Source organism: Pleurodeles waltl, chromosome 3_1 (genome assembly GCF_031143425.1).
Source record: "Pleurodeles waltl isolate 20211129_DDA chromosome 3_1, aPleWal1.hap1.20221129, whole genome shotgun sequence".
Taxonomy (NCBI): domain Eukaryota; kingdom Metazoa; phylum Chordata; class Amphibia; order Caudata; family Salamandridae; genus Pleurodeles; species Pleurodeles waltl.
Window position 1 is genome coordinate 1,004,832,134 of NC_090440.1, and position 26,754 is coordinate 1,004,858,887.

Below are 26,754 nucleotides of genomic sequence, written 5' to 3' on the forward strand. Positions count from 1 at the left end.
GATTTGTGTCATTTGTTTTGCACTTTTAACACTTGCTCAGAGCAGGCGTTAAAAGGAGGCCCACCATTGTTCACAATGGGCCTCAATGGGCTTTGCAGGATTAATGTCAACATTTCTGATGCTAATCCTGCAAAGCTCCGAACTAGAGTCAAAAACTTTGCCGCTCGTTCCCCAACTACTGCCATGGTGCTCCATAACTTAGATATGTTGTACACATGGTGGCGTTAGGAGGGCGCTAAGGGGCACAAGAAAAGTGGCACTGCACTGGGTGCAGCGCCACTTTCCTTAATTCAGGCCCTCAGATTTCTGAGTGCAGTAGGTCAATGCAGTGCATTTTTTATAATGAGGAAAGCAATACACCGCTTACAAAAAGAAAGCCCACGTCACCTAATAAGGAGAGAAACCTAAACGTGGCAATATCTACGCTTGTAAAATGGTTGGAGTTTTTTTGAGGGACAATGCAAGCATCAGTGTGTGAAGGAAGTTGGCTTAGAGGTCTGTCAGCAAGGCGAAGAATAGTGTGAGGAATTTTAACAGCATTCCTGACAGCCAACAGGAATGTGGATTCGGCGATATTTCCTCTCAGACAGCATTTCAACGGTGTAGACAACATTAGGGAGACTTGTTGCGTGATTAACGTCTGTCTAGTTTGCACTACTCCTAGAGTCTGGTGCTTAATGAAAAAAAAGCGGCACGGTGATTTGTAGTGACAACACATTGTTCCAAGTGTCAAACCAGTACTGATTAACTGCGTCTGAAGAAGAAGTTTCAACAGATCATGTCTGCGTTCTTTTAAAATAAATTATTGCAGGGCTGCACGTTTGCTAAAGCATTCCTCTCTCAAAAGGTGTTCACGTCGATTTTTTAAACAAACATTCTTTTCAAATTTGAGCGAATACTGGCTTCTAAAGCGAATTAAGCGTTTGGTAATGCACACTTCAAAGAGTGGGTTTGAAAAAAAACATATGAAAACAACAGAAAGACGTGTTTAAAGCTCATATAAGATGCTTCTGCGTTCTTGATAAGTCGGAGGATTAAACAATTTGCCACCCCTGGAAAACTCCTATTAAAACTCAACCCGAACAGAGTAGTAATAACAACATTATATGCAATAAGAGAGGGAAAGCAAACATAATATCGTTTTCACAGTCTCCAGCAATCCTTAATTTCTCCAAAGATAACTGTCGCTTTCTACATTTACAATAAAAAAAGTAGCTGAGAAGCAGAAAAATGAAAATACAAATATTTTAATGTAAATAACAACATTTAAGATACAACAAATGAATGCACATTGAAAAAATGAGCGCGTAGCCAAACAAGCGTTGACAAAGCAAATAGGTCTCACCTATGTAAGAGCTACTGGCTTTGTCAATGTCTTTTATCCAAGTTGTACAACACTGGTTTGCTGAGCAGTATGGCTGAAAGTTAGGAAAAACAGTGCATAATGCGGTGGGCGCTGACCACGGGGGTGGCAGTGATTAATTTTCTTAGTATGGCATTATTCCCTGCTGCCATTAAAAAAAGAAAAATACGTTTTCAGGAACAAATGAAAATAACACCATTTCATCAAACATAAACCAACAAGAAATTAAAATACACATTTATGTATCAATCTTTTTTAATAGGGGCAGGAAATGTGAGCCAAAGACTGATGGTGCTGGTCAAAACTAAAATTCGGCAATATTAGCAAAAATAAATGCTAACCGCCAGCCATAAACAGGTCAGAGTGCTGTATTCTGCTTAAAGCAGTCTAAGGTTGTCAAAAGCAAGAAGGATCATACATGGCTGAGATGCTGAATAACTCACCAGGCGCCGCCTGTCATTTAGGGTGGAGGGGCCACGCCCCCCCACCTTTTGCCCCTCATGAAGAGTGTCTGTCAGGCTGAACAAAGGTCAGCCTGACAGACACTCTTCATGTTCACGTCAGGCACCCAGGAGCAGACATACGCGATTTGCACAGACTCCTAGCTGCCTAAGCTGAACTTTGCTGGGCTGCGGTGGTCACAGCTCCTATGGGCGTGACCTCCTCAGCTCAGCAAAGGTGCCTCAAGGACCTCCCCTGGGTGATGAGGAAAGCGTCACCCATTGACTTCGACCTGGGCGCTTCCGGTTTAAGCCTTGACGCGCCCAGGGCGAGTGTCAATCAGTGTCACAGAGTGGGGTGGAGTCAGCAGTCTCACTGACCCCATCCCACTCTGTATGAGGCTGGGACTGCTGCCTTCCATGAGAGAAGACAGCAGTCCCAACTCTCCTGGGACCTCCGAGGCTGAAGGTAAGTATGTGTGTATGTGATCTTTTAAAATGAATGTTTGGTGCGTGCATGCATGTTTGAATGTTATGAGTGTTGTTAATGGATGTGCGTGCGTGCATGTGTCTGTGAAAGAATGAGTCTGTGTGTGCTTCCCGCCCGCCCCCCTCCCTCATAAAGCTGCCGGCCACCACTGTAACTCACAAACACATAAAAGACAGTCAGGGAAAAAAAATAACTTTATGTAATTATCTTACCTCTGAGATGAATTTCACTATGTTGGCCACACATGAAGATAACGCCAAAAAGGCCATGCCAAGCAGGAAGTGCAGCAGTATCTGTGTTTTTGTAAGATTGTGAAACCCATTGGCATGAATTTTGGGTGCTTTTTTTCTGGCGGGACATGAAGGGGTAAGAGGCAAAGTAAGCAGGGGAGGAGATGGGGGCAGACAGGGCAAGCAACAAGACGGGAGGGACGGAGCGGCAAGGTGTGAAAGTAAAAGGAAAACATGTATCTTTGAAAGTGGTGAGCGGTGGAAGGACATTGGGCAAGTGAAGCCATACTTGGATCATGAAGAGGAAGTGAAACCAGCATTCGCAGACCAATGAGAGTGATGATGAAGCTACCAATGGTAAGCAACAGGTGGGCTCTAAGCCTCTTGTATGTAAACAAAATGTCTTGCAAGGGACAGCGCATATGTTGTCTCAGGTGAAAACTAAAATGTAGGGCATCGGGGAGGGAGTGAGCAAACTGTCAAAGAGGTGAAAGTGACCACCAAACATCCCGACTGGCATAAAACAAACAATAGTGCCCCCAAAACATTTAGGGGCATTAGGATGAAGGAAGGGGGCAGGAATGTGTCCTTCCTGAGGGGAAATAGTCTTTACCATGCAGTCTTTACCATGCAGAGCATTTGCCAAGCTATCTTTACCACACATGTAATTACCATGCAGGTTATTGTACCTGTACCACACAATACTTTGCTACGCAGGTAATTATCTTTTTTTAAACGCTATACTTTCAAAATAAAAAGTGATTTTAAAGTTCAGTGATGGACGTGAAGAAAGGAAAGGGTGAATTTAGGGTTAAGGGGTGGGTCGAGGTAAAGGAAGTAAAGGGTGATTTTATGGTTCAGAGGCAGGTAGATGTAAAGGGAGGTAAGAGTGAATTTAGGATTCAGGGATGGGTAGAGATGAAGGAAGGTTATGGTGATTTTAGGGTTCGGGATGGGTAGAGGTGAAGGTAGAGGTAAAGGGAGGTAAGGATTATTTTAGGGTTAAGGGTTGGATATAGTGTACAGGGGAAAGGGTAATTTTATGCTTCAAAGGTGGGTAGAGGTAAAGGGAGGTTAAGGTGATTTTAGAGTTTGAGGGTGGGTAGAGTTAGAGAGATATAAGGGTGAATTTAGGGTTCAGGGTGTATATATGTACATGGAGGTTAGAGTAAATTTAGGCTTCAAGGGTGGGTAGAAGTAAAGGGAGGTAAGGCTGATGTCACTGTTTAGAGGTGGGTAGAGATAAAGAGAGGTAAGGATGAATTTAAAATGTAGGTGTTGGCAGGCGTAAAGGGAGGTAAGGGTGATTTTAGGGTTAAGGGGTTGGTGGAGGTACGGGGCAGATGAGGGTGATTCTGTTGCTTAGATGTGGATAAAGGTAAAGGGTTGTAAGAGTGAATTTAGGATTCAAGGATGGGTAGATGTAAAGAGTGTTTAGGATGATTTTAGAGTTCAGGGATTGGTAGGGGTAAAGGTGCGTTAGGGTGATTTTGGAGTTTGATTGTGGGTAGAGGTAAAGAGATGTAAGGGTGAATTTAGGGTTCAGGAGTGGGTAGAGGAAAAGGAAGGTAAGGGTGAATTTAGAGTTCAAGGACGAGTAGAAGTAAATGGAGGTAAGGGTGAAGTTACTGTTCAGAGGTGGGTAGAGATAAAGGGAGCTAAGGGTGAATTTAGAATTCAGGGGTAGGCAGGCATAAAGGGAAGTAGGGGTGATTTTAGGGTTCATTGGTGGGTAGAGGTAAAAGGAGGTATGGATCAATTTATGGTTTAGGATGGATAGAGGAAAAGAGAGGTAAGGGTAATTTTAGGGTTTGGATGGGCAAAGGTAAAGGGAGGTAAAAGTGATTTTAGGGTTTGGGGATGGGTAGAGGTAAATAGAGGTGAGGTTGATTTTAGGGTTCTTGGTTCGGTAGAGATAAAGGCGGGTAAGAGTGATTTAAGGTTCGGTAGAGGTTTTAGAGGTAAGGGTGATTTAAGATTTCAGGGGCAGAGAGATAAAGGGAGGTAAGAGTGATTTTAGAGTTCAGCAATGGATAGAGGGAAAAGGAGGTAAGGATGATTTTAGATGTTAAAGTCCTTGAAAGCACACAAAAGAACATGATCACATTCTTGTAGATAATTCTTTCAGGAGATATTCTTTATTACATTTTCTTCATATAAAATGCTTCTAGGCAACACGTCTTTCGTTCTTGCTAAGGCGATTTAGAAAATAAATAATGTATGGCTGACCATATTTCAGTTCATTATGGGTATACAATACTTTGCTATTTAAGGAAGCCGATGAACGTAATTTTGCTGAGAGGCATTTGGAGCTGGTTGCAATTACAATTGAACTGACCACTGATGTTTGATTAACCCCTTTGCTGCCAGGCCTTTTCCCCCTCCTGTGCCAGACCTTTTTTTGCCTATTTGGAATAGTTCTCGCTTACGCCCTCATAACGTTTTGTCCACATAAGCTACCTACGCCAAATTTGCGTCCTTTTTTTCCAACATCCTAGGGATTCTAGAGGTACCCAGACTTTGTGGGTTCCTCTGAAGGAGGCCAAGAAATTAGCCAAAATACAGTGAAAATTTAGTTTAAAAAAAAAAAATGGGAAAAAAGGGCTGCGAAGAAGGCTTGTGGTTTTTTCCCTGGAAATGGCATCAACAAAGGGTTTGCGGTGCTAAAATCACCAGCTTCCCAGCTTTTAGGAACAGGCAGATTTGAATCAGAAAACCCAATTTTTCAACACAATTTTGGCATTTTACTAGGACATACCCCATTTTTACAATTTTTTGTGCTTTCAGGCTCCTTCCAGTCAGTGACAGAAATGGGTGTGAAACCAATGCTGGATACCAGAAACCTAAACATTTCTGAAAAGTAGACAAAATTCTGAATTCAAAAAGGGTTTCCTGCAGAAAATAACAACTGAAATAAAAAAATATTGAAATTTAGGTAAAAAAATCAGCCCTTTTCCTCTACGTTTTACTCTGTAACTTTTTCCTGCAATGTCAGATTTTTTAAAGCAATATACTGTTACATCTGCTGGACACTTCTGGTTGCGGGGATATATAGGGCTTGTAGGTTCATCAACAAAACTAGGCACCCAGAGCCAATAAATGAGCTGCACCTTGCAATGGGTTTTCATTCTATACCGGGTATACAGCAATTCATTTGCTGAAATATAAAGGGGCATATTTATACTCTGTTTGCGCCGAATGTGCGTCGTTTTTTTCTACGCAAATTCGGCGCAAAACTAACGCCATATTTATACTTTGGCGTTAGACGCGTCTAGCGCCAAAGTATGGGCAAATAGCGTCATTTGTTTGCGTGAACGCCTTCCTTGCGTTAATGAGATGCAAGGAAGGCGCTCCCGTCTAAAAAAAATGACGGCGACGCAAATGCGTCGTATTTATACTCCCGGGCAAAAATCACGCCCGGGAGTGGTCGGGTCAAAAAACCCCGCATTTGCGCCACTTTTTAACGCCTGGGTCAGGGTAGGCGTTAAGGGGCCTGTGGGCTCAAAATGAGCCCACAGGTGCCCTCCCCTGCCCCCAGGGACCCCCCCTGCCACCCTTGCCCACCCCAGGAGGACACCCAAGGATGGAGGGACCCATCCCAGGGACATTCAGGTAAGTTCAGGTAAGTATAAATGTTTTTTTTTTTTTTTTTTGGGTGGCATTGGGGGGCCTTATTTGTGCCCCCCTACATGCCACTATGCCCAATGACCATGCCCAGGGGACATAAGTCCCCTGGGCATGGCCATTGGGCAAGGGGGCATGACTCCTGTCTTTACTAAGACAGGAGTCATGTAAATGGCGTCTGGGCGTTGTTAAAAATGGTGCAAATCGGGTTAAGATGATTTTTTAGCGTCAACCTGACTTGCACCATTTTAAGACGCCCTAACGCCATTTTTCCCAACGCCGGCGCTGCCTGGTGTACGTGTTTTTTTTCCACGCACACCAGGCAGCGCCGGTCTGCTTGCGCCGGCTAACGCCATTCAATAAATACGGCGCCCGCATGGCGCTTCAGAATGGCGTTAGCCGGCGCAAAATTTTTTGACGCTAAACTGCGTTAGCGCAGTTTAGCGTCAAAAAGTATAAATACGGGCCAAAGAGTCAAAAATAGGTATCAAGAAAACCTTTGTATTTCCAAAATGGGCACAAGATAAGGTGTTGAGGAGCAGTGGTTATTTGCACATGTCTGAATTCTGGGGTGCCCATACTAGCATGTGAATTACAGGGCATTTCTCAAATAGACGTCTTTTTTACACACTGTCTTATATTTGGAAGGAAAAAAATGTAGAAAAAGACAAGGGGTAATAACACTTGTTTTGCTATTCTATCTTCCCCCAAGTCTTCGGATAAAAATGGTACCTCACTTGTGTGGGTAGGCATAGTGCCCGCGACAGGAAATGCTTCAAAACACAATGTGGACACATCACATTTTTCTACAGAAAACAGAGGTGTTTTTTGCAAAGTGCCTAGCTGTAGATTTTGGCCTCCAGCTCAGCCGGCACCTAGGGAAACCTACCAAACCTGCACATTTTAACTTTTTCCTCACATTTCGGCGACAGAAAGTTCTGGAATCTGAGAGGATCCCCCAAGTCTTCCAATAAGAATGGTACCTCACTTGTGTGGGTAGGCCCAGTGCCCGCGAAAGAAAATGCCCCAACACACTATCTGGACACATCAAAAATATCAAATACTAAACTACCTGTTTTTGCCGGGGGCACCTGCATTTTTGGTCCTGGGCTCAGCAGCCATACAGAGAAACCTACCAAACCCAGACATTTCTGAAAACTGGATACCCGAGTGAGTCCAGGGAGGTGTGACTTGCGTGGATACCTCAGTGTTTTCTTACCCAGAATCCTCAGCAAAACTCAAATTTAGCTAAACAAATCACATTTTTCCCACATTTCTGTGTGGGATCACCGCACCGGGACACATTTCCTACCACCCAACGTTCCCCTCAGTCTCCCAGTAAAAATGATGCCTCACTTGTGTAGGTGGGTCAAGTGACTGTGACTGGGAAGAGCCAAAAACATGTCAAATTTGAGGGGAAACCAAAGCGGGTCCAAAAGGGTAGTTTGTAAAAACACATTTTTAGGCTGATAAGTGGGGAAAAAATTCTGCCGGTATAGATGAGACAATGCTGAATGGTAGGAATTTTGTGGATTCCTGCAGATTCCGGTAGGTTCCATCACAAAAATGTGGGAACAATGTGTGATTTCCAGCAAAGTTGGAGGTTTTCAGGACATTGTGGGTAAGAAAATAGTGCAGGGTGCATGTGAAGCACACCACCCTGGACTCACCCAGATGTTTAGTTTTCAGATGTGTCTAGGTCTTGTGGATTTTTCTACATGGCAGCGTCCCAAAGCCCAAAAAGTGCAGCCCTCACCATTCCAAGTGGGATGATTTTGAGAGTTAGCCAAGCTCTCATGGCCCAAATGTAAATCCAAAACCCCAAATAATCAAATGTCCACTTGCTTGCAGTGGGATAAGATGTTTTAGTGGTTGGGGGAGAGCTGAAAGACTGTTACCCCCACTAGTTGGGTTGGGGGCATAACCATTCCCATACTGGTTGGTGGCCACCACCCCACAATTCTTTTTTTTAAATTCCCTGGCATTTAGTAGACTTCCTGCCCCCCCGGGTGTGGATCGGGGGTAATTGCCCCATCTGCCCATTGGTGGGCAGATCATCTTTGGCCCCATTTATTTGCGGTGGGGGTATGGCCATACCCCCACCCTCTTATTTTGAAAAAAAATCTTCCCTGGTCTCTGGTGGGCTTTCTGCCCCCCCCTTGGGGGCAGATGGGCCTTCCAAAAATAAGCCAATCTGCCCACAAGGGGGGCAGATATGGCCAACAGTAATGTGCACCCATGGGAAGCGACCCTTGCCCAAGGGACTGCCCCCCCAAACAAAACACACACACCAATCCCTGATGCCTAAGTGGTATCTGCCCCCAAGAGGAGCAGAAATGACCTAAAATAAATTTGCCCCCCAAGGGGAGCGACCTTTGCCTGGTGTCTAGGCAGATCGGCCTAATTATATTAGGCTGATCTGCCCCCGGGGGTCAGAAATAGCCGTAAAATTATTTGCGCCACTGGGGAGCGGCCCTTGCCCAAGGGGCCGCTCCCCTTATCTGTACACATATAAAAAAAAGAAAAAAATCCCTGGTGTCTAGTGGTTTCTGCCCCCCTTGAGGGCAGATTGGCCTAATAAAAATAGGCCGATCTGCCCACAAGGGGGGCAGAAATGGCCTAGAAAAAATTTGCCCCCAGGGGAGCGACCCTTGCCTAAGGGGTTGCTCTCCACAAATAAAAAAACACAAAAACAAACAAAAAAAAACCCTGGTGTCTAGGGGGCAGAAACAGCCAAAAAACAAATTGCCCCCCTGGAGAGTGGCCCTTGCCCAAGGGGCCTCTCTCCTTATCAAGTAAACAAACAAAAAAAAGTCCCTGGTGTCTAGTGGCATTTCTGCTGCCAGATCGCATTGCGATTGCAGAAGCCTTTCCTCTCCTTTCAGGCTTCTCTGCCCCCTCCACGTTATCGGAGGAGAAATGCATTTCTGAGCTTCCCGGACCGGAGGGAAGGCCTCTGACGTGGTCAGCACGCGAAAGCGTGCTGACGTCATCAGACGCCACTGGGTGGTCACGGGGAGGCGGGGTAGAAGGGGAAGCGATTCCCCTTCCATCCCAGCCCAGGTGAGGGGGGTACCTGGCCATCTGGGGGAGCGCTAGCGCTTCCCAGGGGGCCCATAGCAGGACGAGGTGATCTTGTCCTCAGCACGGGGAACCAGTGCCGATGACGAGATCACCTCGTCCACGGGACCCAAGCGGTTAAATGGTCTGTGCCAGGGTGTGTGATTTATACATATATTGTTGCTAGACTTATTTTAGGTTTATTGGGTGTGTTCGTTTTCTTAGACTTACTTTAGAATTATACCCGGTGAAGTTGTTCGGGCTACCCGGATCTCTACAGATCCAGAGAAATTCGAGACAACAGATATCAGCATGTAATCGAAAAACAATCAACATTCAGTGCACTAAAGAAACATACCAAAATGGATATCGGAGGATCAGGAATGTAATATGTGTAGGGTTAATCATCAAAATGGGGGAACACCACAATCCACTGTGAGAAGAGCATCAACTGAACACCATTGGCCATGGAACCCTAGAGCCCTTTTTATCCACTGTACTTCCACGCTTCTACTGAAATCTCCCATCCGTTTCCCCGCTATCGTTGACTCACTTTCAGATCCCCACCAACACCCGCTTTCCCCCCACCTTGGCTCACTGCACTTAAGGTGCCTGAGAGCAGGTCACCAAAAGCAGGGGACCTGAAGCAAAAACATCCTTCCTGTTCTACAGCACAAGTGTGTTGTTCTGGCCATCAAGAAACTCACCTACGTGCGGTCAGACAGATTAAAGTCAAGCAGAAGGTGAAGCTCTCCCATTGAGTGGGTATTTTTTCACCATTTCTGGATCATTTCTAGTGGACTCAAATTCATGCCAGACTTTGTATTGTCTGTCTTTCCTGCTCTGCATTGTAACACTGTTTTTATCGGATAATCATTATCATTAGAAAAGTCCAGTCTTTCGCAGTATTTCAGAAGATTTTCCTTTTTCCATATTTCAAATACGTCAAACTAGCTAGGGGCAGTGCTTAATTTATAAATAAAAACGTGCCGGTGCCCAAAGTCCTCCTTATAAAAACGCGGCTGCTGCAATTAAATGCGGGCACACGAAATACTGAGGCGGCGTAATCCTGTAACCATCTCGGGCCTCTTCAATCCATATACAGTCCCCCCCTGCGCCTTCAGCTCACTCTTGCAACTTTTTACTTTCTCCCTTTGTGACGCTTTTTCGTTTTTCTCTTCCTCCGTCTTTCCCATATGTGTCTTTTGCCCGTAGCAAATGCTTGAGGCAAAAGAAAAAGCCCCGGCCCTCTAAAATAGGTGCCGGTGCTCAGCACCGGAAACAACAAGCACAAATTTAGCACTGGCCAGGGGTGCATTTTAATTAATTTAGGACAACCCACCAAACCATCCCCCCTCCCGTTTATATCCTGCTCTACCAATCATTAGCATTTTATTAAATAATTGTTGAAGGATTTCACGCATCGCTAGATAAAGCTCTCCACAGGAAACCATCATACTGAGAAGTGTATTATTTTCACTAAATTTCTTACCCACTGATTTACTGCTTGCACATTTTGATAGCTATGGCATACAATCTTAGCAAAATCCAATTTTGAGATTTATGTAAGCTTAGCTCAGTATATCCACCTGAACAATACAAATGCTTCTCACTCAAAATTCTATCACAAACCGTGCAAATCAAGGACTATTGCGCAGTGCACTTATTGCTACTCATGTTTCATAATTCACCCTCTCTGAAAACATTCTAACAACCTGAATTACTTCTAAGTAATTTAAAAGAGATCTCAGTTGAATAACTTTTTGGGAATTCTTCTTAAAAAGTTATTAACTTTCCCTTCTTATTAAGAATTCCCTAACAGCTTTTGGGAACAATCTTGTTTATTATGTGCTTTCTTTTCTCTCCTTTCTGTTTCAAGAGTACGGCTGCATATAGTAGCACAAACTAACTACTTATATTCGACAATGGTTCAAATCCCACTCTGCCCACAGTAATTTATTTAAGTAATAAATTGCCCATAAGCAAGTGACATTAAACATAGACATAACATCTATAGCAAAAGCTTGCAGTGACCGTGACTGTACGCACTGTATTCTGTATTCTGACTGTAGTCTGTCCTATTTCACAAAATTGGAAGACATTGGCTCTTATCATAAAGTTCTAACGGAGGGAAATAAGAATTTGTCTCAAGAAATCCTAACACAGAACGGTCTGAAGCAGGGATGTGTTCTGGCCCCACCTTTGTTTTCAATTTAATTTTGCAATTTTCCCATCTACTTTGCTAATAATCTTAAGAGTTTCCCTCCTCGAATAGTGGAACAAGACTTGAATGTTTTATTATATGCTGATGATGTAGTCATTTTTGATCTCACACCAATTGGACTCCAGTGTAATTTAGATGCTCTTTTTAAATATGCAAGGGATAACTATCTGATGATAAACATAACTAAGAGTGGGGTGATGCCATTTAGAGGTAAAAGGCAGTATTGCCCTTTTAACTGGAATTTAGTTGGAATTTCTCTAGATATTGTAAAAAAATCCACATAGATTGGAAGCGTCTTTTCTCAGTCTTTGGAATATAGATCTCATCTATCGCACACTGGTTCAAAGGCATTGGGCCATATTGGTGCTTTAAGAAAATTCTATATTGCCTCTGCTAAGCACCATTTTAAAATATTCTAGGGATTTAGCTTGCCAAGATTCCATCTGCCCTATCCTATGCTCTTAAATACATTCCACTTTGTTACTGGTCACTTATGAATCAGCACAAAGGTAGGCGGCTTAGTAAGCTATCTATTCTAAGTCAAGCAATCTCAATCCAAATATTACTGTTGGAATTTGCCCTTACCAGTGCATACACCATATCACTGTCAAACATAGTTAAATGGGCCTACAAGCTATAACATGCTACAGCTGGCACCAGGGGCAACTCCTCCATTAGAGCGAATGAGCGTCCCCCTACTGAAATGACCCCAGAAAATCCCTAGAAAATCCCTAGAGACAGAAAATTAAATGGTAATGAAGTTAGTTAATTCCCATTTCATTTATCGTCAACCAGCCCCAAACCGAGTGTCAGGACGGGGCGGGCCTGCTGAGTGGCAGCAGCAGCAGGTAGGAGTGGTGGACTCCCTGTGCACTAGTTTAAAATAGGCCTGGGTGGAGTGGTCAGAGCCGCGCTAAGTGGAGCTCCGTAAAGTAGGAAAAAACTCCACCATGCTACGCGGAGTTACGCTAGCAGGCGGAGTTCTCCATTGTGCCCATTCGCATTGTGAAGTATGTACTTGCATTCAAAATCCAATGCATATGGAACCACTCACTTCTCATTAGTGCGGCCATCTTGTTTTTCACTCTGTTAATGGTGCTGGGACTTCTGCTTCAATCTTCAATCTTAATCTTTGTAACCCTCCACCCCATACTTGATTTACCCCTATTTTTTTATTTATTATATTAGTGCTTATTTTTGTGTCTCATTATTTTTATGGTGTTTTAATTTTTGTGTGTTTTTTGTGACTTTTAGTTTTTTTGTTAATTTTTCCCTTATTTTCTTCCTTTTCCTCCTGTTTCTCTTTCTACCCTACCCACCCACCACCATAGCAGATCAGCAGGGCAACAGTGCCTGGCTGCCTTGTGGGTGGCGCTATGTTCAAGGGGTGCAGCCTCTTTCAATCTTCAGGGAGGAGTTGGTGACAGCACTGGTATTTTTATGTGCAGTGCCACCTCCCCTCCATGCTCGAAGCAGACGGCAGGCCTGGAAGTGGTTACCTCCTGCGGGAGTGTCGACAGCGCTGGGCTAGTGTGCGCCAGTTGGTCAGGGCCGCCATCCAGGTCTAGCGCACCAACAAGCAGCTGACGCACCGCTGAGCAGATATCATCGACTGTGAGCAGGACGTGTTCGACCTGCTAGGCGTGGAGATCCCGGGGCTTGATATATTTTTATTGTGCTTGTGTTCTACAATGCTAACTTTTTTCCCTAATAGCATGTGGCATCCACCCAGAGGTATTTTACAATTAGTTTACGTTAAGAATGTTATTTGTTACGTGATCCAGTTAGAGTTAGGCAGGTGCTCATCACTACATCTTTATACTCTTAGGTAGGCATTTGCTTATTATTTGAGAAGCCATTGCAACGCAGACTCATCTGTCCTCCTAGCTCCATAGTGAAATAGTGATATCAATGAGTTAGCATTCTCTGTGACTCTATGTAACTCGCACAGTTTCAAGCAATTTCACAGAGATGCGAGTATGCATGCATTGCTAAAAAGGGAGACTGAGTTGGTCCATCAAGGGACTTGAGAAATGATAATAGAATGAAAGATCATTTATTGCAATCCATTAGTTCTAAATGTAGATTTCTTAAGGAAATGTGGAATAGGGATTTTAGGATTATAGACAACTCAACAATAGTTAATCATACTTGTATAGTACCATAGGCGATCTGATTTAAATACAATGTTATTGCATTTTCCTTTTATATAATAATTTTGTGGATATTAATGGCACCACTAATATATTTTATTTATCTTCTTTCTAATCTTACATCAGCACCCAAGGGCAAGAAGAAGGACACTGCACCGGAGGGTCCGCCGGAAGCTAGGGCAACTCCGACCACCAGTGCTGATTGCTCTGCTCATCCCAGTAAGTCTTGTTATTTAATGTTATTATTATTTTCCTAACTTTTACCTCTTCCCACTTTTATACTACTTTTAATTTTGCCTTGTTTACCTTTTTATGCTGTCTCCCTTTTTTCCAACTCCCCTAAGTTTTGTTTAATTCCTGTCATTCCTGCATTATCTTTTTTTTCTGTCTTTCATTGACCAGTTTGTATTCCACCCCTTTGTTGCGCTTCAATGATTCTGAGTAATCGTCAATCATAGGCTATAGCTCTGCCCCTCTAGTATTTAAAGCTTTTGGTTGGTTTGTCTATCTGGCTTTCATTTTCTAACATTCCAACAAAATGCCCAGAGTGGTATTTTTGGCAGAAGATACTTGCAGTGCTAACCGAACTGTAATGATTGTGGTTGCATTTTTTTTATTTAAACATTTAGAATGAGATCTGGCATCTAAAATCTGTATACTGTTTTTTTATAGCCTCATAAACCACCAGTGGAAGAGCCAGCTCAAGTTCTACTGGTGTAGGATCAGATGGAGCAGGGGAGACGTGACGGCAAAGACAGATAAGTCACATTGCTTGCTTACTGACAATTACTCTTACTCACTAGCTACAATGGCGTTTTCATGATCAGATTCATAAACATCCTGCATTACAGCTACAGCGGTGGTTGAGTTACTTATGGCCTCTTTTATCTGTAACTCAGCAAAGCCCACATATTATATGCTAAAAATGATAGCTTGATGGAAACGGGAAAGAACAGAAGGTTAAAAGAAAGGATGTGTAAAAAGAGTGAAAGGAAAGGATGCATGGGTGGATGAAAAAGGATGCTTGGGTGATTATTGGTATTGGGTAAATGGATGGATGGGTGAAAGGATGATTGAAAGAAAGGGTGGATATTGTGGGTACTGAATGGATGGATAAAGGATTGTGAATTTGGATGGAAGACTGGATGAGAGAAAGTAAAGCTTAATTCATGTGGCTATGGTTGTAAATAGGGGAAGAATGAAAGGAACAATTGAGTAATTGCTTGGATGAATAAAGAAGGGATCTCTTCTTCTGTAGCTAGATCTGTGACACCCCTCTATTCTTCTACAGTGAAAGCTCTACCTATCTGCCTAAGCCATCCCCCTTACTCTGCAGTAAAGTAAGTACATTTTCTTCACGTTCCTCATTGCCCAGTGAATTAATTCGTTGGAAAGAATTTGTGATGGTGGGTGAGACCAGTGAGTAAATGAGACTAGTAAGTGCACTATTGGATTTCAAGTTTGGCATAGGGGATACTTTTTGATGTGCCAAATGCCATTGATATAGGCCATTCAATTCCCTGTAGTGCAGTGCGTCATTCCCCCATCTACTTATGGCAGACAGGATAAAATATGTTCTCATTTTATACGTGACATGTGTGATGTATCTATTATATAAGCAGCTGCCTATTTAGAGTCATGGTATAAATTAAACTAAGTGAAACACATGAGGGGAAGAACAGGGCCACTGGAAAGAAAAAAAGATCTGAGCTCTGACAGTTCTGCAGATGTCCTGCTCAGCTCTCTAAAGGTTAGCCTCATCCCGGGCCGGTGCTCATTAATCATTCCACTCTGAAAAGGCTTGGCGCAGCCCACATCTGCCACTGCCGCCCCCTCAATCCCTCTTGTGCCCGCCTGCGTGTAATCAGTACTGTTGTGAAGGAGTCTGGATACCAGCTTAGGTGTTAAAAGACAGAAACAAAGTGGTCGTCCGTGTCCCTTTTCTTGGGTTCACTCCGTGCACACATTCCCTTTGGCAGATGTTGAACATTCTCTCTTTCAATCAAGGATCTTATACCAGGCCAGAGGAAGAGCATGCATTTGCCAAAATCTAAACTATACGTCTGTGTTCTAATTGTCAGCTACAGCTACCCGAGCTGCAGACAGTAGCAAGATACTTGAAGCTCTGGCTAGCATGCCTCCAATAATTTGCCACAACAACTTAGTGCATTATGAGTGCATTATGCCTTACGCATCATAATGAGAGGTATTTCTTTTTTATTTTTCCACTAAATGTGTCTATTTAGTTACAAGAAGAGCCTTTAAAAGAAAAACAATGAAATCACCAGCTTTTTAATTTGGTCTTATTCTGCCTTAATTCTTTTCTGCCAGATGGTTAGTGCTTCTCATGTGAGGTATGTGTCGGTAAACAAATGGAATATTGGCCCTGTGACTCCCCTAATCATAAATAACATTCACATCAAATCCCATTATTCCGAGGAGGAGACCAGCATTGTAGTGCTACTGTGCTACCCCCTATCTATCATTTGAACTGAAGAAGTGTTTGTTTAGAGCAGTTTACAATTTATCTTTTGTTAGTCTTCTTTTCCTCGATATAGCTACACCTGCCCAACAACCACCACCAACTGGACAGGAGATAGTAGCCTGTCTGTGGCAGCAGAGGCTTGGGAACGTTCAGGCAGAATAGCAGTTCCTGGTGATCCTTGTAGGAAAGTACCATTTGCCTGGCATGTTACCCCCATATTTCACTGTATATATGTTGTTTTAGTTGTATGTGTCACTGGGACCCTGCCAGCCAGGGCCCCAGTGCTCATAACATAAATGTGCCCTGTATGTGTTACCTGTGTTATGACTAACTGTCTCACTGAGGCTCTGCTATCCAGAACCTCAGTGGTTATGCTCTCTCATTTTCTTTCCAAATTGTCACTAACAGGCTAGTGACCAATTTCACCAATTTACATTGGCATACTGGAACACCCTTATAATTCCCTAGTATATGGTAATGAGGTATCCAGGGTATTGGGGTTCCAGGAGATCCCTATGGGCTGCAGCATTTCTTTTGCCACCCATAGGGAGATCTGACAATTCTTACAGAGGCCTGCCAGTGCAGCCTGAGTGAAATAACGTCCACATTATTTCACAGCCATTTACCACTGCACTTAAGTAACTTATAAGTCACCTATATGTCTAACATTTACCTGGTAAAGGTTGGGTGCTAAGTTACTTAGTGTGTGGGCACCCTGGCACTAGCCAAGGTGCTCCCACATTGTTCAGGGCAAAATCCCTGGACTTTGTGAGTGCGGGGACACCATTACACGCGTGCACTATACATATGTCACGACATATGTATAGCGTCACAATGGTAATTCCGAACATGGCCATGTAACATGTCTAAGATCATCGAATTGTCACCCCAATGCCATTCTGGCATTGGGGAGACAATTCCATGATCCCCCGAGTCTCTAGCTCAGACCCGGGTACTGCCAAACTACCTTTCCCGGGGTTTCACTGTAGCTGCTGCTGCTGCCAACCCCTCAGACAGGTTTCTGCCCTCCTGGGGTCCAGCCACGCTTGGCCCAGGAAGGCAGAACAAAGGACTTCCTCAGAGAGAGTGTGTTACACCCTCTCCCTTTGGAAAAAGGTGTCAGGGCTGGGGAGGAGTAGCCTCCCCCAGCCTCTGGAAATGCTTTGATGGGCACAGATGGTGCCCATCTCTGCATAAGCCAGTCTACACCGGTTCAGGGATCCCTCAGCCCTGCTCTGGCGCGAAACTGGACAAAGGAAAGGGGAGTGACCACTCCCCTGACCTGCACCTCCCCTGGGAGGTGCCCAGAGCTCCTCCAGTGTGCTCCAGACCTCTGCCATCTTGGAAACAGAGGTGCTGCTGGCACACTGGATGGCTCTGAGTGGCCAGTGCCAGCAGGTGACGTCAGAGACTCCTTCTGATAGGCTCCTTCAGGTGTTGCTAGCCTATCCTCTCTCCTAAGTAGCCAAACCTCCTTTTCTGGTTATTTAGGGTCTCTGCTTTGGGGAATTTGTTAGATAACGAATGCAAGAGCTCATCAGAGTTCCTCTGCATCTCTCTCTTCACCTTCTGCCAAGGAATCGACTGCTGACCGAGCTGGAAGCCTGCAAAACTGCAACAAAGTAGCAAAGACGACTACTGCGACCTTGTAACACTGATCCTGCCGCCTTCTTGACTGTTTTCCTGGTGGTGCATGCTGTGGGGGTAGTCTGCCTCCTCTCTGCACTAGAAGCTCCGAAGAAATCTCCTGTGGGTCGACGGAATCTTCCCCCTGCAACCGCAGGCACCAAAGAACTGCATCACTGGTCCTCTGGGTCTCCTCTCAGCACGACGAGCGAGATCCCTTGAACTCAGCAACTCTGTCCAAGTGACTCCCACAGTCCAGTGACTCTTTAGTCCAAGTTTGGTGGAGGTAAGTCCTTGCCTCCCAACGCTAGACTGCATTGCTGGGAACCATGTGTTTTGCAGCTACTCCGGCTCCTGTACACTCTTCCAGGATTTCCTTTGTGCATAGCCAAGCACTGGTCCCCAGAACTCTAACCTGCAGTGCATGACCTCCTGAGTTGTCCTCTGGCATCGTGGGACCTTACTTTGTGACTTCAGGTGAGCTCCAGTTCACTCCACTTTGTAGTGCCTGTTTTGACACTTCTCCGGGTGCTGCTTGCTTCTGAGTGGGCTCTTTGTCTTGCTGGACACCCCCTCTGTCTCCTCATGCAATTGGCGACATCCTGGTCCCTCCTGGGCCACAGCAGTATCCAAAAACCCTAATCGCAACCCTTGCAGCTAGCAAGGCTTGTTTGAAGGCTTTCTGCATGGAAACACCTCTGCACGACTCTTCACGACGTGGGACATCCATCCTCCAAAGGGGAAGTTTCTAGCCTTTGTCGTTCTTGCAGAATCCACAGCTTCTACCATCCAGTGGCAGCTTCTTTGCACCCACAGCTGGCATTTCCTGGGCATCTGCCCACTCCCGACTTGATCGTGACTCTTGGACTTGGTCCCCTTGTTCCACAGGTACTCTCGTCAGGAAATCCATCGTTTTGCATTGCTGGTGTTGGTCTTCCTTGCAGAATTCCCCTATCACGACTTCTGTGCTCTTTGGGGAACTTAGGTGCACTTTGCACCCACATTTCAGAGTCTTGGGGTGGGCTATTTTTCTAACCCACACTGTTTTCTTACAGTCCCAGCGACCCTCTACAAGGTCACATAGGTTTGGGGTCCATTCGTGGTTCGCATTCCACTTCTAGAGTATATGGTTTGTGATGCCCCTATCCCTATGTGCCCCCATTGCATTCTATTGTGACTATACATTGTTTGCACTTTTTTCTATTGCTATTACTGCAAATTTTGGTATTGTGTACATATATCTTGTGTATATTTGCTATCCTCATACTGAGGGTACTCACTGAGATACTTTGGCATATTGTCATAAAAATAAAGTACCTTTATTTTTAGTATATCTGTGTATTGTGTTTTCTTATGATATTGTGCATATGACACTAGTGGTACTGTAGGAGTTTCACTCGTCTCCTAGTTCAGCCTAAGCTGCTCTGCTAAGCTACCTTTTCTATCAGCCTAAGCTGCTAGACACCCCTCTACACTAATAAGGGATACCTGGGCCTGGTGCAAGGTGTAAGTACCTCTTGGTACCCACTACAAGCCAGTCCAGCCTCCTACATTGGTGGTGCAGCGGTGGGATAAGTACTTTGCAACTACTTACCACTTTGTCACATTGTACTTTTCATAAGAGAAAAATATACAAAACAAGTTCAGTGTATGTACACCTAACCAAAAAGTTTTGCTTTTCTTCTCTCACTTCTTTGCTAAGTGCTGAAAAGTACCTCTAAAACTTTCAAAAAGTTCTTAAAAAGTTTTAAAAGTTTTTTTTTTCTGTTCTTTAAGAAGTTCTAAAAAGTTTTTCTTTCTTTTTCTGTCCCTTAAACACTTTCTATAATGTCTGGCACAGGTCAAACTGTTGATCTGTCCAAACTTGCTTATGATCACCTTAGCTGGAAAGGAGCAAGGAGTCGCTGCATTGAAAGAGGTTTAGGGGTAGGAAAGAATCCCTCTAGAGAACTATTGGTTAATATGCTCATTGAACAAGATAAGACCTTAGTTGGCACTTCTGTTGAGAAATTAGCTGATGGTTCCCAATCTGACCCTGGGGCACCCCTAGCAAAAGATTTAGAAGGGAACCTTCCCAACCTGCCCATTAGCAGGCCACCTAGCATAGCTGGTACTGATGTGAATTCACATCACAGTAAGAGTGTTACTTCTCATCATAGTAGGAGTGTTACTTCTGTAGGCCAGAATGTTAGAGTGCCATCTGTTAGGGACAGGTCTCCCTCTGTTCATTCTCACCATACTTCTGTGTCAAGGCATGCCCCACCCACCCACCCTGATGACAGAGTGTTAGAAAGGGAGCTCAATAGATTGAGAGTGGAAGAATCCAGGCTGAAGCTCAAAAAGCAACAGCTGGATTTAGGTAGGCAAGCCTTTGATTTAGAAACAAAAAGACAGAGGTTGGGGTTAGAACCCCATGGTGGCAGCAGCAGTATTCCAAATAGTCATCCTGCAAAAGAGCATGATTCTAGGAATCTGCACAAGATAGTTCCCCCTTACAAGGAGGGGGATGACATTAACAAGTGGTTTGCTGCACTTGAGAGGGCCTGTGTTGTACAGGAGGTCCCTCAAAGGCAGTGGGCTGCTATCCTATGGCTATCTTTCAGTGGAAAGGGTAGGGATAGGCTCCTTACTGTTAAAGAAAGTGATGCCAATAATTTTACAGTTCTTAAGAATGCACTCCTTAATGGTTATGGCTTAACCACTGAACAGTACAGGATGAAGTTCAGAGAAACCAAAAAGGAGTCTTCACAAGACTGGTAGACCTTGTTGACCATTCAGTGAAGGCCTTGGAGGGGTGGTTACATGGCAGTAAAGTTCTGACTATGAAAGCCTGTATAACTTAATCGTGAGAGAGCATATTCTTCATAATTGTGTGTCTGATTTGTTACACCAGTACCTGGTAGACTCTGATCTGACCTCTCCCCAAGAATTGGGAAAGAAGGCAGACAAATGGGTCAGAACAAGGGTGAACAGAAAAGTTCATACAGGGGATGACAAGGATAGCAAGAAGAAGGATGGTAAGTCTTCTGACAAGGGTGGGGACAAATCTAAAAATGAGTCTTCATCAGGCCCACAAAAACACTCTGGTGGGGCTGGTGGGCCCAGGTCCTCTTCAAATCAAAACAAAGAAAAGAAACCATGGTGCTATTTATGTAAAATAAAAGGCCATTGGACAACAGATCCCAGTTGTCCAAAGAAAAGCACCAAGCCTTGTACCACTACAACCCCTGCTGCTACACCTAGTGCCCCTAGTAATAGCAGTGGTGGTGGGAGAAAACCTACTAATAGCCAATCCAAGGGAGTAGCTGGGCTCACTTTTGGTAACTTAGTTGGGGTTGGTCTTGTTAGGGAGACCACAGAGGCTGTGTTAGTCTCTGAGGGGGCTATTGATTTAGCCACCTTGGTTGCTTGTCCCCTTAATATGGATAAGTACAAGCAACTACCCCTAATAAATGGTGTTGAGGTTCAGGCCTACAGGGACACAGGTGCCAGTGTTACAATGGTAATAGAGAAACTGGTCCACCCTGAACAACACCTACTTGGTCACCAGTACCAAGTAACCGATGCTCATAGCAACACTCTTAACCACCCCATGGCTGTTGTGAATCTCAACTGGGGGGGGTTACTGGTCCAAAGAAAGTTGTGGTTGCCTCAGATTTACCTGTAGACTGTCTACTAGGGAACGATTTAGAGAAATCAGCTTGGGCAGAAGTGGAGTTGGAGGCTCATACAGCAATGCTGGGCATTCCAGGGCATATTTTTGCTTTAACCAGGGCTCAGGCCAAAAAGCAAAAAGGACACGGTGACTTGGATCCTGGAAGAATGGACCAAGTGCTCCCTAAAGCTAGGGTTAGTAAAGGTAAAACACTACCTACTATCCCTCCCTCTACAGTGGATTCAACTTCTGAGGAAGAAGAATTTCCACCCTGTGCAGAACCTACACCAGAGGTGCTGGAAGCAGACACTGCTGAGCTTTTGGGTGAAGGGGGGCCTGCCAGGGAGGAGCTGAGTGTGGCACAGCATACCTGTCCCACACTAGAGGGTCTAAGGCAGCAAGCTGTCAAACAAGCAAATGGGGATGTCAGTGACTCTCACAGAGTTTACTGGGAGGACAACCTTTTGTATACTTAAGCAAGGGATCCAAAACCTGGAGCTGCCAGGAGATTGGTGATTCCTCAGGAATACAGAAAGTTCCTCCTAACTCTAGCCCACGACATTCCCTTAGCTGGACATTTGGGGCAAATGAAAACTTTGGACAGGCTTGTCCCCTTGTTTCATTGGCCTAGAATGTCAGAGGACACAAAGGAATTTTGTAAGTCCTGTGAAACCTGTCAAGCCAGTGGCAAGACAGGTGGCACTCCAAAGGCACCCCTTATTCCACTGCCTGTGGTTGGGGTTCCCTTTGAAAGGGTAGGGGTTGACATAGTTGGCCCCCTTGACCCTCCTACTGCTTCAGGCAATAGGTTTATCTTGGTGGTAGTGGACCATGCCACCAGATATCCTGAAGCAATTCCTCTAAGGACCACTACAGCTCATGCAGTGGCAAAGGCTCTCCTGGGAATCTTTTCCAGGGTGGGCTTCCCAAAAGAGGTGGTATCAGACAGGGGAAGCAATTTCATGTCTGCTTACTTAAAGACCATGTGGAAGGAATGTGGTGTTACATACAAGTGCACCACACCCTATCATCCACAAACAAATGGACTGGTTGAGAGGTTTAATAAAACTCTCAAAGGGATGATAATGGGACTCCCTGACAAACTGCGCAGGAGATGGGATGTCCTGTTACCTTGCCTCCTTTTTGCTTACAGGGAGGTACCCCAAAAAGGAGTGGGCTTCAGCCCCTTTGAACTCCTATTTGGACACCCTGTGAGAGGTCCTCTAACACTTGTGAAGGAGGGTTGGGAACAACCTTTAAAAGCTCCTAAGCAATACATAGTGGACTATGTACTTGGCCTAAGATCTAGAATGGCTGAGTACATGAAAAAGGCCAGTAAAAACCTTCAGGCCAGCCAAGAGCTCCAAAAGCAATGGCATGACCAGAAGGCTGTTTTGGTTTAGTACCAACCAGGGCAGAAAGTGTGGGTCTTGGAGCCTGTGGCCCCAAGAGCACTCCAAGACAAATGGAGTGGACCCCACATTATTGTTGAGAAAAAGGGTGAAGTCACCTACTTAGTTGACTTAGGCACTGCCAGGAGTCCCCTTAGGGTGCTCCATGTCAATCGCCTGAAACCCTACTATGACAGGGCTGATCTCACCCTGCTCATGGCAACAGATGAAGGACAGGAAGAAGAGAGTGACCCTCTGCCTGATCTCTTCTCTTCCACAGAACAAGATGCTGTAGTGGAAGGTAGTTTTGGCAGATTGTCTTACTGCTGAGCAGAAAGACCACTGCATAAATCTCCTGGGTCAGTTTTCTGAACTCTTCTCTACTGTGCCAGGCACCACTTCTTGGTGTGAGCACACTATAGATACTGGAGACAGCTTGCCTGTCAAAAGTAAGATCTATAGGCAGCCTGACCATGTCAGAGACTGCATAAAACAAGAGGTGCAGAAAATGCTTGAACTGGGAGTGGTTGAGCACTCTGAAAGTCCATGGGCCTCTCCTGTGGTACTTGTACCAAAACCTCATTCCAAAGATAGTAAAAGGGAAATTAGATTTTGTGTTGACTACAGAGGTCTCAACCAGGTAACCAAAACTGATGCTCACCCTATACCCAGGGCAGATGAGCTAATAGATACACTGGCATCTGCCAAGTATCTAAGCACCTTTGATTTGACTGCAGGGTATTGGCAGATCAAGTTATCAGAGGATGCAAAAGCAAAAACTGCATTTTCAACCATTGGAGGCCATTACCAATTCACATTAATGCCTTTTGGATTGAAAAATGCACCTGCCACTTTTCAAAGGTTGGTGAACACAGTCCTGCAATGGCTGTAAGCTTTTAGTGCAGCATATCTAGATGATATAGCTGTCTTTAGCTCCAGCTGGGATGATCTCCTGGTCCACCTATGGAACGTTTTAGAGGACCTGCAGAAGGCAGGCCTCACTTTCAAGGCTTCAAAGTGCCAGATAGGGCAGGGGAAAGTGGTTTATCTGGGACACCTTGTAGGTGGGGAACAGATTGCACCACTTCAGGGGAAAATCCAAACTATTATAGATTGGGTTCCCCCTACAACTCAGACTCAGGTGAGAGCCTTTTAAGGTCTCACTGGGTACTACAGGAGGTTCATGAAGAACTATGGCTCCATAGCAGCCCCTCTTTATGACCTCACATCTAAGAAAATGCCTAAAAAGGTATTATGGACAGCAAACTGTCAGAAAGCTTTTGAGGAGCTGAAGCAGGCCATGTACTCTGCACCTGTCCTGAAAAGCCCCTGTTACTCCAAAAAATTAATTGTCCAAACTGATGCATCTGAATTAGGGGTAGGGGCAGTCTTATCACAACTTAATTTTGAGGGCCAGGATCAACCTGTTGCTTTTATCAGCAGGAGGTTGACCCCTAGAGAAAAGTGATGGTCTGCCATAGAGAGGGAGGCCTTTGCTGTGGTCTGGGCACTGAAGAAGTTGAGGCCATACCTGTTTGGCACTCACTTCATTGTTCAGACAGACCACAAACCTCTACTTTGGCTAAAAAAAATGAAAGGTGAAAACCCTAAATTGTTGAGGTGGTCCATATCCCTACAGGGAATGGACTATACAGTGGAACATAGACCTGGGAGTACCCACTCCAATGCAGATGGACTCTCCAGATATTTCCACTTAGACAATGAAGACTCATCAGGTCATGGCTAGTCTTATTGTCCTTCGTTTGGGGGGAGGTTGTGTAGGAACGTACCATCTTGCCTGGCATGTTACCCCCACATTTCACTGTATATATGTTGTTTTAGTTGTATGTGTCACTGGGACCCTGCCAGCCAGGGCCCCAGTGCTCATAAGTGTGCCCTGTATGTGTTACCTGTGTTATGACTAACTGTCTCACTGAGGCTCTGCTATCCAGAACCTCAGTGGTTATGCTCTCTCATTTTCTTTCCAAATTGTCACTAACAGGCTAGTGACCAATTTCACCAATTTACATTTGCATACTGGAACACCCTTATAATTCCCTAGTATATGGTACTGAGGTACCCAGGGTATTGGGGTTCCAGGAGATCCCTATGGGCTGCAGCATTTCTTTTGCCACCCATAGGGAGATCTGACAATTCTTACACAGGCCTGCCAGTGCAGCCTGAGTGAAATAACATCCACGTTATTTCACAGCCATTTACCACCGCACTTAAGTAACTTATAAGTCACCTATATGTCTAACCTTTACCTGGTAAAGGTTGGGTGCTAAGTTACTTAGTGTGTGGGCACCCTGGCACTAGCCAAGGTGCTCCCACATTGTTCAGGGCAAATTCCCCGGACTTTGTGAGTGCGGGGACACCATTACACGTGTGCACTATACATATGTCACGACATATGTATAGCATCACAATGGTAACTCCGAACATGGCCATGTAACATGTCTAAGATCATGGAATTGTCACCCCAATGCCATTCTGGCATTGGGGAGACAATTCCATGATCCCCGAGTCTCTAGCTCAGACCCGGGTACTGCCAAACTACCTTTCCCGGGGTTTCACTGCAGCTGCTGCTGCTGCCAACCTCTCAGACAGGTTTCTGCCCTCCTAGGGTCCAGCCAGGCTTGGCCCAGGAAGGCAGAACAAAGGACTTCCTCAGAGAGAGGGTGTTACATCCTCTCCCTTTGGAAAAAGGTGTCAGGGCTGGGGAGGAGTAGCCTCCCCTAGCCTCTGGAAATGCTTTGATGGGCACAGATGGTGCCCATCTCTGCATAAGCCAGTCTACACCGGTTCAGGGATCCCTCAGCCCTGCTCTGGCGCGAAACTGGACAAAGGAAAGGTGAGTGACCACTCCCCTGACCTGCACCTCCCCTGGGAGGTGCCCAGAGCTCCTCCAGTGTGCTCCGGACCTCTGCCATCTTGGAAACAGAGGTGCTGCTGGCACACTGGACGGCTCTGAGTGGCCAGTGCCAGCAGGTGACGTCAGAGACTCCTTCTGATAGGCTCCTTCAGGTGTTGCTAGCCTATCCTCTCTCCTAAGTAGCCAAACCTCCTTTTCTGGCTATTTAGGGTCTCTGCTTTGGGGAATTCCTTAGATAACGAATGCAAGAGCTCATCAGAGTTCCTCTGCATCTCTCTCTTCACCGTCTGCCAAGGAATCGACTGCTGACCGAGCTGGAAGCCTGCAAAACTGCAACAAAGTAGCAAAGACGACTACTGCGACCTTGTAACGCTGATCCTGCCGCCTTCTCGACTGTTTTCCTGGTGGTGCATGCTGTGGGGGTAGTCTGCCTCCTCTCTGCACTAGAAGCTCCAAAGAAATCTCCTGTGGGTCGACGGAATCTTCCCCCTGCAACCGCAGGCACCAAAGAACTGCATCACTGGTCCTCTGGGTCTCCTCTCAGCATGACGAGCGAGATCCCTTGAACTCAGCAACTCTGTCCAAGTGACTCCCACAGTCCAGTGACTCTTTAGTCCAAGTTTGGTGGAGGTAAGTCCTTGCCTCTCCACGCTAGACTGCATTGCTGGGAACCGCGTGTTTTGCAGCTACTCCGGCTCCTGTACACTCTTCCAGGATTTCCTTTGTGCACAGCCAAACCTGGGTCCCCGGCACTCTAACCTGCAGTGCACGACCTCCTGAGTTGTCCTCCGGCGTCGTGGGACCTTACTTTGTGACTTCGGGTGAGCTCCGGTTCACTCCACTTTGTAGTGCCTGTTTTGGTACTTCTCCAGGTGCTGCTTGCTTCTGAGTGGGATCTTTGTCTTGCTGGATGCCCCCTCTGTCTCCTCACGCAATTGGCGACATCCTGGTCCCTCCTGGGCCACAGCAGCATCCAAAAACCCTAACTGCGACCCTTGCAGCTAGCAAGGCTTGTTTGCAGTCTTTCTGCACGGAAACACCTCTGCACAACTCTTCACGATGTTGGACATCCATCCTCCAAAGGGGAAGTTTCTAGCCCTTGTCGTTCTTGCAGAATCCACAGCTTCTACCATCCAGT